Genomic DNA, 4989 nt, shown 5'->3' on the forward strand with positions numbered 1-4989 from the left:
GGTTCGACTCTAGAGTTTAACGTCGCCGCTTAACGGTCTTCAGCCCGAGGGGTTTATAGTCACCGGTTCGACTCTAGAATTTAACGTCGCCGCTCGACGGTCTTCAGGCTGGGGGGTTTATAGTCACCGGTTCGACTCTAGAGTTTAACGTCGCCGCTCGACGGTCTTCAGACCAGGGGGTTTATAGTCGCCGATTCGACTCTAGAGTTTAACGTCGCCGCTCGACGGTTTGATGGAGCATAGTCGTTCGGTGCGAACTTGTTATACCCTTGTGTTTCATGATTTCATTCTTGCAGTCAAAGGGTACCGAAGAACGGAAATACACATAACTGATTACATTGGCGTACTTTTCACCCAACCCGGTACGGCTGGAGATGGATAGCGCTCCATGGTCGTTCTAGTTGCCGCCCATCTTCATCTTCCAGGTAGTAGACGCCCGATCGAAGCTTCTCAATGACCTTGAAGGGCCTAGCCCAAGGAGCCTCCAGCTTGCTCACATCGCTGACCGACTTCACCTTCTTCCATACAAAGTCGCCGACCTGGAATAACCTAGGAATCACTCGTATGTTGTAATTCTGCTTCATTCTCTACCGGTACGCCATTAGTCGGACGACTACTTTGGCTCGCACCTCGTCTATCAAGTCCAGCTCCAACTGCCTCCGTTCAGTGTTACTCGCGTCGTACTGTTGCACCCGATCAGATTCTACTCCGACCTCTACGGGAATGACAGCTTCCCCTTCGTACACCAAGTGGAAAAGCGTGACCCCCGTTCCCTCCTTAAGGGTAGTGCGGATCGCACATAATACACTGGGAGCTCATCTACCCAGCTACCTCCTGTTAGGACCTTCGGATGCGGCTAGAGAGGGGGGGGTGAATAGCCGACCCCAATTTTTCATTTCTTCCTACGAATTAGGTTAGCGCAGCGGAAATAAAATAATAGAAACGAGAACGAGAAGATCAAACCTTAGACGCAGCGATGTAACGAGGTTCGGAAATGATACTCCTACTCCTCGGCGTGTCCGTAAGGTGGACGAAGCCTATCAATCCGTCGGTGGATGAAACCCCGGATAACCGGCTAATATGAACTCCTTCTGGGAGGAGAAACCTCACCACAAAGTCTTTGCAACAGCAAAACAAAGGAGTACAACAATAGAGGAAACAAACAAGAACAATAGAAATTGTAAACACACTTGCTTGCCTTCTCGTCGGAGTTCGTTGATGAAGCAGCCACTTCACGGCTCCAGGAGGTAGAAAACCAGCACGAAGCTCACGCGAAGCTTCAGCAAACCGAGAGCTCAGCAAAACTCAAGAGGAAAAAGAAGAATTAGCAGAAGCAGTTCTTTCAGTGTTGTCTTTTGTTCTTCACTGTAGAGGCCTTATATCATCTGGTATCTCCCTGCAACCTGCGAAGAAGAACAGACGAAAACAGACGAAGCAGAGATAGCCGTTGTGTCACAACGGCTAGGCCTGGACCGATCAGGCCCTAGTCTGATTGGTCCCCAGACCGATCCCCAACTATCTGTGAGTGTCGGTTCCGAAGCCTGATCGGTCTGTGGACCGATCAGGCTATAGGTGGATCGGTCCACAGACCGATCCCCTATACTCTCTCCCGATCTTCATTGTCTGGTGACCGATCAGATTACTTACAGTGAGCCACTGTTTGGTTAGTGATCGGTCACCAGACCGATCAGAAAACCCATAGTATTACTGGATCGGTCTGCTGACCGATCCAATGCCCATATGGATTTAGAGCTTCCCATCCCTAAATCCTAAGGCCTTCCTGGTCTTGAGAACGAGCTACCGAGCCATCTCTGACCTAGTCTGGAGAGCGAGCTACCGAGCCCTCTCCGACTTCCATGTCCGATCCAGAGAACGAGCTCCCGAGGCCTCTCTGACCTAGTCCGGAGAACGAGCTACCGAGCCCTCTTCGACTTCGTCTGGTCCATAGAACGAGCTCCCGAGCCCTCTCTGACCTAGTCCGGAGAACGAGCTGTCGAGCCCTCTCCGACTTCCCATGCCAAGCTTCCATACTTGGACTTCTCCCGTGCCAAGCTCCCTGCTTGGGCTTTTCCGTGCCAAGTCTCCATACTTGGACTTTTCCGTGCCAAGTCTCCATACTTGGACTTTTCTCGTGCCAAGTCTCCATACTTGGACTTTTCCCGTGCCAAGCTCCCTGCTTGGACTTTTCCGTGCCAAGTCTCCATACTTGGACTTTTCCCGTGCCAAGCTCCCTGCTTGGACTTTTCCGTGCCAAGTCTCCATACTTGGACTTTTCACCAGGTGTCTGGTCAACCTTGACCTATCTGGATTTCCCTTACCTGGCTTCACTCACCAGGACTTTCCCTTGCCTGGCTTCACTCACCAGGACTTTCACCTGGCTTCACTCACCAGGACTTTCACCTGGCTTCACTTACCAAGATTTCCCAAATCAGGTCGACTCACCTTGGGTCAACTAGGTCAATCTTGACCAAAGATTGCACCCACAATCTCCCAAGTTTGTATTCTGTCAAACATCAGAATACAACTTTTCTACTCTCGTCAAACATCAGAATAGAACTTTTCTATTCTCGTCAAACATCAAAATACAACTCGAGTCAGGTCAACCAGGTCAACCTTGACCTAAGGTTGCACCAACAATCTCCCCCTTTTTAATGTTTGACAAAAACCATAATCAAGTTAGGTTGACCCGATAACCTAACTTAGGTTTTCCAATGTTCTTCCTTGAACATTCTCCCCAAACTCTAATGTTCTTCCTTGAACATTCTTTGGACATTCTCCCATTCTCCCCCTTTTTGACACACATAAAAAAGAGTGAATCAAGGTCAAGAGTTTCTTCCTAATGAAAGTCCCATACCTTTCATTGAAAGCCTTAAATTCCCCCTTGATACTAAAGTCAACAATCAACTTAGTGATAATCTCATATCACTCAAGTCTTTAGAGTAAAAACTCCCCCTAAAAGTCAACTCCCCCTTGACTAATAGGTAAAACTCCCCCTAAAGGTTAACTCTCCCTTGACCATTGCACCAACAATGTCTTGGAGAGTTTCAAACCTTTAGAAATCTAAAATACCAACTTCCAGCTGAAATTTCAGAAATTTCAGACAGAATTTGGCACGCCCGATCGGTCACCAGACCGATCAGGATCTCCCTGGATCGGTCCAGTGACCGATCCAGCATCCCCTGGACCGATCAGGGAACCTCCTGATCGGTCACACATGTCTGATTTCTGATTTCTGAATTTCTTCCTCCCGAAATTCAGAAACCCCTACAAAATTACAGAAAATTCTAAAAATTATAAAATTTTGAGGATACATTCCTCATAACATATACTATCATGGAAAAATAGTTTTCTATGAAAATAACTTCCATTTTCAAATCTTGATACAAAGTTTAAAAACTTTGAAATAGTTCAAGTTTACCTCAACTTTGTATCAACTTGCTCAATGATGAATGCTATCACCAGAAAAGCTTCATCAAGGTTTTTCAAATCAATTTTGAAATGATTTTAAACCATTCAATTTAGGACCACAATCTTAGGGCTAAGTGTACATGACTTGTACACAAGCTTTCCCTATGATCCTCAATTTAGAATTAGGCTCATCTAGGTACAAGAGCTATGCACCTTGATCCTAACTCATAATCCTAATATCTCACACACATCTAAGGTGTATCAAACACATCCAAGTCAACTTTGATGTGAGATATGGGTTTAGGTCATCTTAAGTTAAGTTCTCATGTATTTTCTAGACAACAATTTGATTTCCATATCAAATTGAGTTTTTATCCTTAAATCAATTTAATTGATCATACATGCAAGAGATGATGACATGGCATAAAATAATATCATAAGTGAACATATGTGTCAATGTCATAATGTCATGTCATAAAGTATGAAACTTAAATAAGGCATGACATATAACTAACCTAAGCATTATCATGACATTTTAAATGATAATAAAATAAATATGATGTCATGATATGGCATATGGCAAAGAATATATGGCAAATAACATATAAAGGTATAGAAAATACCTAATTCTAGCCTTAGTTGCCAAGCCTTAGTTGCCATTTTTGATAGTTTTGATCATTTTGCCATGAATTCTATATTCCTAAGTGTAATAGACCTAAAAACATATACTCAAGATTTTTAGATCACTATGTGCCAATTAGATTGACCCTAGAAAACTCCTCAAATGTGGTTGGCACATCCTAATCACCTTAGGAATAATTTTTAATTTCATTTTCAAGGCTTGATTACACCTTGAAAATTCCTAAAGTGCCACCTTTTGTTATGAATAGATTAACTACCTATTCAATTAAGGTTGGCACACTCTAATCCATCTAGCGTGATGGAATCATGCTCTTAGGAACCCAATACCTATTTGAGCTCATTGGGTTCACTAAATATTCACTAGGGATGACTTCCCTAGCAACCCTCCTAATGACCCTCTTAGGCTTTAAAGCCTTGGCCATTTGGGACTCATCAAGATCAACTCTAGGGGTAACTCCCCTTGTGACCTTGGTGATGGTCTTCCTAGCCCTAAGTCTTGTTCCATAATCGAATGGAACATTATGATAAGTGGGTTTGACCACTTGAGACTTAGGTTTGTGACTCAAACCTCTCATGTCCTTGGGCTTTTGCTTTTGACCCTTAGGACCTAAAGACGATTTCTCCAAATTCTTAAGGGTCTTTTCTAAAGTGTCAAGTCTTGACCTCAAGACTTGATTTTCCTTTTCTAATACCTCAAGTTTTAATTTGTCATTTTTCTTTGAGGTATTCCTAGGCATATGTCTAGTTGTTTTGGGATTCCTACCTAGGTTTTCCTTGACCTTAGATGAGTTAGTCCTAGGGTTGGCATTTCTAGTATTGTTCTTGTCTAGGCTAACATGTTTTGCACCTAAGCGCATGTATCGGTTTCTAAGATTATCATGCTTATCATTATTGACAATTGCAATAAAATTACTAGCATGTGTCTTATAAGGATTGCAA

This window comes from Zingiber officinale, chromosome 7B (genome assembly GCF_018446385.1).
Source record: "Zingiber officinale cultivar Zhangliang chromosome 7B, Zo_v1.1, whole genome shotgun sequence".
NCBI classification, from domain to species: domain Eukaryota; kingdom Viridiplantae; phylum Streptophyta; class Magnoliopsida; order Zingiberales; family Zingiberaceae; genus Zingiber; species Zingiber officinale.